We start from the raw sequence: 7,768 nt of genomic DNA on the forward strand, positions 1-7,768 counted from the left end.
AGGAATGGTGAGTTGGTTCATCCCCTGGAGATCTGTGTCTGCCTCCATCTATTCTCCTGGTAGGTTCAAACCCACATCTGAAAGTAACTCTACTTCTGTGTTTATGTGGAGTCAATGGCTGTTATAAACATTGGCAGCTGCCAGGAGACCAAAGGTGAGCCTGCTCTCAGGTCTGCTGCTGTTTAAGAGCTGTAACCTGGATTACAAAGTTTTATAGATGCAAATCACAACTTTGAACAGAAGTAAATATGTTCATAGTTGATTATCTTCTTATTCAGCCTTTTGTCCTGGCTTTGGCTGGGATAGAGTTAATTTTCTTCCTAGGAGCTGCCATAGTGCTGTGTTTTGGATTTAGGATGAGAATAACGTTGATAACACCCTGATGGTTTCGTTGTTGATAAATAGTGCTTACACTAAATCAAGGACTCTTCAGCTTCCCCTGCTCTACTGACTGAGAAGGCTGGGGATGCACAAGAAGCTGGGAGGGGGCACAGCCAGGACAGCTGACTCAAACTGGCCAAAGGGATATTCCATACCATATGATGTCATGCTTGGTGTATAAACTGGGGGAAAGCTGGCCTGGGGGCCACTGCTCGGGAACTGGCTGGGCATCAATTGAAGGGTGGTGAGTAATTACAAAGCAGAATCACAGAATTGTAAGGGTTGGAAGGGACCTCAGGAGATCATCTAGTCCAACCCCCCTGCTAAAGCAGGCTCACCTAGAGCATGCTACACAGGACTTCATCCAGGCGGGCTTTGAATATCTCCAGAGAAGGAGACTCCACAACCTCCCTGGGCAGCCTGTTCCAGTGCTCTGCCACCCTCAGAGTGAAGAAGTTCTTCCTCATATTCAACTGAACCCTCTCGTGTTTCAGTTTGCATCCATTGCCCCTAGTCCTGTCGCTGGACACCACTGCAAACAGACTGCTTCCGTCCTCTTGACTTCCGCCCTTAAGATATTTGTATGCGTTGATGAGATCCCCTCTCAGTCTTCTCTTCTTCAGGCTGAACAAGCCCAACTCTCTCAGCCTTTCCTCGTAGGGGAGATGCTCCAGTCCCTTTATCATCCTAGTAGCTCTCCTCTGGACTCTTTCTAGGAGTTCCTCGTCTTTCTTGAACTGGGGAGCCCAGAACTGGACACAGTACTCCAGGTGGGGTCTCACCAGGGCAGAGTAGAGGGGGAGGAGAACCTCCCTCGACCTGCTGGCCACACTCCTCTTAATACACCCCAGGATACCATTGGCCTTCTTGGCAACAAGGGCACATTGCTGGCTCATGGTCAGCTTATTGTCCACCAGGACTCCCAGGTCCCTCTCAGCAGAGCTGCTATCTAGCAGGTCATCCCCCAGCCTGTACTGGTGCATGGGGTTCAACCTCCCCAGGTGCAGCACTCGACACTTGCTCTTGTTGAACTTCATCAAGTTCCTCTTTGCCCAACTCTCCAGCCTGTCCAGGTCCCGCTGAATGGCAGCACAGCCTTCCGGCGTATCAGCCACTCCTCCCAGTTTTGTGTCATCAGCGAACTTGCTAGTGGTGCACGATGCATATTCTATTATTTATTATTATTATTACTACTTTATTTCAATTACTAAACTGGTATTATCTCAACCCATGAGCTTTCTCACTTTTACTCTTCCAATTCTTTCCCCCACCCTACTGGGGGGGAGTGAGCAAGCAGCTGTGTGGGGCTCAGTTGTCAGCTGGGATTAAACCACAACACCTTTGAAAGAGAGAATATGCAATTCCATATACTTTAATCTACTTATATCTTGTACATAGAAAGATGTATAGTTTATACCTATAAGCACTGCATGGTCTCTGGCTTTCTTTGTGTAAACACGTACAGGGAGAAAGACTGGAAAATCAATTTCTAAATTGAATACAGTTCAGCCATTTTGCTATTGAATGAGTTGCAGGATCGTGCTCCCCAGGAAGCAGTAATTCTTTCGTTGTGTTTCCAGGGTAGTTCTTGATACCAAAGGCTTTGGCAAGCTGAGGTCATGGCTGTGTGTGACATGTTACTCTTAAAAGTGGTTAGTAAATTGCATCAGGAATTGTATCAGGAAAAAGCTCTTTAAGTCATGCTTTTATGTATGGTTTTAGTGCAGTATAATAAAATAATTTGGTAATTAAATGAATTTTGTTGCCTTTTGTGGTAAGGTGGCAGATACTGGTTTAGAAATATATATGGGCAATATACGGATTTTGACATAGTGGCACCACTATGGGTTTCAATAGGAGGTATTACTGAGGTATACAGAGCCACGCAAAATCGTGTCTAAAATATTTTCTTGGTGTGGCTTTTTACACATGTGTGATGAGTATTTTGTTCTATCTCTTGAAATGGAATAAACATTTTCCTCTCTTAGGGTATGGGACCGGCTTAGGGAACTAGGAGCTTTGACGTAGCTTTGACAACTTCTTTGACATAGTCAGCCCTTTCCTTCCTGTCTGACATGATACAACCATCATGCGTAAAGACGCATGTCTTCAGATGCTTATATCAGCGTGAAGTAAAGCTCCAATTTCTTCATAGTTTATATCCAAGGGAAACAAGTATACCTTAATCTCTATATGCTTTTTGGCATGCTCAGAATTTGTATATTTTGCAAGAAATGATAGAGTTATCGTCAGCCTGCAGCTGAGAGCATCTTGCTGATTTCAAGCTCTAACTTGGGGGGTGTTCTGAAAAATAAGACTATTCAAAACAGAGGAATAATAGATTGAATTGAGTTCTGCAGAAAGACTAGTTTGATAAGAATTCAGTCTAAGTCCCCACAGGGGTGACCCTTTATTTCACCTCTTCCACCATGACCTCTGTTTTTGAAGTCTATAATTCTTATGAATTATTGTTCCTGAGTGGATCTTAAACATCTTTCTTTAGATTCTTATTCTATATCTAGGCACATCAGGACATGGGAGATTACCTACCTAGTGTCCAATGACTAAAGGGGCAGCTGAAGATAAATAACACTTAAATTTAAAAATTTAAATAGAATCTGTTTATTTGGGTTGGTTTTTTTTCCCATTAGCAGAAAGTGGATCCAATGGCAAAACTTCTTGAATTTGTCTATGCTCTCACCTGCCTTTATCTTAATTACAAAATTCTTGAGAAGAGGAATGTCTTTCTGGTACTGTCCAGTCACCTGGTGTCCTCTGTTGCCAGTAGAGTCTAATAGTTATTGGCATCTGCTGGCTGACTTCAGGAAAGCAGCGAGGGGTGCATGTGCCTACCATGAAGAAGAAAAGGGTCGAGGGCTGCAGAACAGTTCATACAAGTAGGATGAAGGTTACAAACTGTGGATCTAGCACTCCTAGATCTTTGCTTTACGTAGTATTAAATAGGTTGGTCATCTCTGCATTGACATCTTTACCCACATGAGTGTTCTTGGCCCTTCACCTCAGTGTCCTCTCCCCTCTGTCCTAGTGTTGTGGTGATACCTTATTTTTAACAGCAGATGCAAAATTCAGTTTTGCAAAGAGTTAATGTGAAACATTAGCACGGTGAACACCTCCCACTTAGAACGGAACCATCCTCATTAGAGGAGGTGGGTGGAGGTCAGGACAGTCTCTGAGGTAAATTCACATGCAGCGTTTTGCTGCTGCAGAAGCAGCAGAGCTCTGTAATAAACAGAGCTCCAGTGATTTGGAGCCTCCCACTTTACCTAAGCCCTCATATCTTGTTTTCCTTAGCATTTTCTTAACCTTCAGAGAAGAATGGATTAATGTTTTAAGTAAGTATGGTGCTGGCAGCTATAAGAACTTGTTTCCCACACAGAAGTATCTTGTCAGTAGCATAAGTTTAGAAGAGTAGGGAATGATTCCTTGCTTAATTATACATTAAAAATGATAAATTTATTCCTGCAGATTATTCAAAACAAATTATTCAGTCACCCTTAGGGAGCACTGTGAAGCCTGTAAAATGGGTAACGCTTGGGCACTTCTGCTGGAATAGAGTCCTCCTCGCAGTTATGGGTGATAGAGTTTGAACTGCTGATTAGCCCATGATGACTGGAAATGTGCAAGGAGTAAAGGGATCACATCAGCTCCTAATCATCGCACTCCTGTTAAGAGATATCTGTTACAACTGCAGTGAGTTTCCTCCTCCTGTACTTGCATCGATTAACACTGGTTTTCTCTTGATTTTAGATATGTGCTATAGCAGAAGCCCCCAAACTGACAACATATGCTGTGGGGAAGAGAAGAGTGGGAATAAAACACTTTCTGGGCAAAGCTCAGAAACTATCACAATATTATTTGTGACCTAATTGTAAGTCACAATTATATGTTGTATATCTTGAGATCTACCTATTGCACGGGCACCTTCTCTGCCTTGAAAATGTGAAAACTGGTGATACAAGGTAGGTTCTTGCAAGCCAAGACCAGCCTGGGACTCCTTGTAGATGCCTCCAACAGCTTCAGGGCAAGCGTGGGGCATCCCACTGCAGGATCTTGTTCAGCTCTGCTGACTGTGCTCTTGATGCCCCTTCTGTGGAAAATATGGGTTTCCGCATTCTGGGGTGAACTTCCCTTTGGCCTCAATGTGGTGTTTCCAATAACTCAATTTGTGTCATTAAATTCCTGAAATAAGAAGTGGGATTATCAACCTTTGTTTTGCTGAGAGCAGCCTTCTGTGAACAGCCTCATAATCTAACGATCTTCCTGGAGAAAACACTTTGACTAAGTTCCCTGGGGAAAAAAATCATCTGGATCTGGATGGTGAGTAGGAATTTCTAGAACTTGTGGGTTGGTGGCAGAGGAGTTGGAAGCATTGGCTGGTCGTGGGTCTTGAGGGTGTTGTGAAGAGGTACCTTCTTTTGCCCTGCCTGTTAGCTAATGAGTTTTTTACATTGGCTGAGAAATCTCTTCATAATTTGCTGCTTTGTTAATAATTTCAGAAGGATGGATCAGTTGTTTGTCATGCAGTGCTGTCTAATCTGGATTCTTTTTGTCCTTGTCTGGGATGTTCTCATAGTAGACAGCTTGCAGAGATTGTAGTCAAGATGCGAGCAGACAAAACAACCAAACCATATGTGCTAAACATTAATCCAGAAGACAAACTTTCCAAGATAATCAGAAGAAGAAGAATCTGTTACTTGATATTGTTCCTAGCCGAGCCTTACGAAGCCAGGTTGAATCTAGGATGTGCCACTTTGTATAGAACATGTTGTATATCATGTGATATTTTACAGAAAACATGGTATATGTAAAAGTAGAGAACTGTTGCTGGTGTAGTGAAGTATTTCTGCCATCTTTAATTAAGTCCAGTTCCCATGGGTAAAAGTATGTAAATTGTTCTCCAATAATAAGTTTGTTATTTAGTTTTATTTGTGAAATGACAACACTGAGTAATCAGAGAACATTATTTACAAAATTAAACAAACAACAGTGCTGCAATTCAAAGAATTAATATATCCACACACTCAAAAAACCAAACAAATCAAAGAGAATTCATTTGTTTGACAGCCATACAAACTGAATAATAAAATGGAAAAAAACATGAGTCTGAAGCTATTTGGCTTGGAATAATTTGAGATAAGAAGAGAGAAGACTGGGTGGGGGGGGGAAGAGGAGGAAGGGAGAAAAACAATATTTTAAATTAAATGGCAGCTTAAATTGATACATTCTCTACAGGACAAAGTGCGTGAGGTTACAGGCATACGAGTGTTGGTGAAGTGAATGTGTAACAGTGAAGAATTGGACAAATAAGTTCAGTTCAAGTTTTACAAGACAATTCCTTTGAGCTTCAGAAAAGATGCTGTTTGTGACAGCTCTAGTTAGTAAGAAAAACTTAAACCCTGCAAATTCTGGGGTATTTGTTGATTGACCTTATATTCAGGCTGCTTGACAGGACTTCAGTGTCCCTTCTTTCTCTGTCCTGGCATTTCTGAACTGTATCTAAAACCAGGACTTTATGTGGATCCCACAGGCATAATAATGCGTAATTTGCTTTTTTAACAGTCTGGCTTTGAATTTACTTTATAGGATCTGTTTCAGCAGGCTGTGAAGATATGAGAATCACCCTGGTTTTTCTTACTTGTCTATAACCAAGGGTAACCAAACCCTGAGGAAGGGGACAGATGATCTGCACTCAGCTTTCCGTGAGGGCTGATCATTGTTATCTGCTTCCATCTCATTAAATAGAAATCCACTAAAGACTGGGGCACTGTCCGTGTGGGCCAACACCAGCCATATCAGCTAGAGCTTATTGGATAAAGAATTGTTTTAGAATCTTTCTGCTTGAAAACTTGGTAATTTCTTGCCATTTTCATATGTCTTTATCTTATTTTCTTTAGTATATAATTTTTTTCCTGTTTGTGCTATACTTAAAATTTCTGGCATAACTCAACACTTTTCTCATTTTTACTGATTGTAGACACATGAAGATTTAAAGTCACTGGGTCTAGAGCTATCAATATGGAAGTTCTGCATAAAAGTAACATAAAGGTAGAATTATTTCACTTTTAATTATTTTGGTATTAGTATCAAAACAATGCAGTAGGGCCCAATAAGTAGGATTGAAGACCATGACAGCTCCTACTTAGGAAAGACTGTATGTGTTGTAATCTGAGGCTAACAGTAATAACATTTTTCTCTCTTCTGATTTTAATAAATGCCTCAGGGCATTGCATTTGGTTAAATCAAGCAGCAGACAAAATGTAATGCACTGCTAACCTCTAAAGTATGTGCAAAAAGTTTCTTCATAAAATATGCATGCAGAACACAGTGCTGTAATGATAATGATCCTCTCTAGGTTATTCTATGAAAGATTTAGTATTTTAGGGTCTGTAGTCTTTGATTATTTTTTTTGAAAGGAGTTCCAAGTATTTTACTTTTGTATTTGTTTATTTTTAATGAACTTTCCATTAGCATATGAAAGTCATATTAACATATACTATGCTGAGTACTCTATGTTTGTTTCTACTCCTCGTACAAATTTAACCAAGAAGAATTGGAATATAGGCCTGCAGATGGCATTCTTGCTCAGCAGTTTAAAAGTCTGTGGTAGTTACAGAACCAGTCTTCCTTCTTGTGCTGATATGGAAGATATATTTTAATTTATGATGCTCCCTTCGCCCGTGTATATGTTGCATATGCTGTGCATAATCCGTTTGGGGCGGCTGGCATTTCTGCAGAGTATAAGAATGATAAAAAGTGCATTGAGCTCTCCTGATAATTGTTTAAGTGATTTCTTCTGCTGCCTGTGTTTGACACCAACATGATCTGCAGTTAAATATGTGTTCCCTGTTAAAGCCTGGAGTCATCATCTGGGCATGTAGGCAGAGGCCTATGTGAGGGCTGCTCCAGTTCCTTTTTTTGTAGAGAATGGGGTCTTTTCAGGCAGCAGAAATGGTTATTTGTGGGAAGGTTATTTGTAGGAAGATACTACTGTTTGTTTTTTGTCCTCCCACTGTTAGTTGTTACACCGCAAAAGAAGGGAATTGCCCGGCACCATTACTAAATAACCTGCAGATGAGGACAACCCTTCCTGAATTCAGGTGCAAGACTTGGTGCTGGAGCCAGGCATATAGCCAGCATGTGGACAAATACCACTGTGAAGGCCAGTCACACACGCATTTTTCCCAAAGTCGATGATGCTCTGCAGGGCTGTTGGTTAGGGAAGGAAGAAGGTGGTGATTTGGTGAGGGAATGAAGTTGCCAAATGGCTGGAACTTCTTTCTGGCTCATCAGAAGGCAGAAAATAATCTCAAAGCCTGACAGTTGCTATAATATAACAGGGATGCTCCCCGGACGTTGTTGCGTTTAT

The sequence above is a fragment of the Egretta garzetta genome, unplaced genomic scaffold, assembly GCF_000687185.1.
Source record: "Egretta garzetta isolate BGI_Z169 unplaced genomic scaffold, ASM68718v1 scaffold172, whole genome shotgun sequence".
NCBI classification, from domain to species: domain Eukaryota; kingdom Metazoa; phylum Chordata; class Aves; order Pelecaniformes; family Ardeidae; genus Egretta; species Egretta garzetta.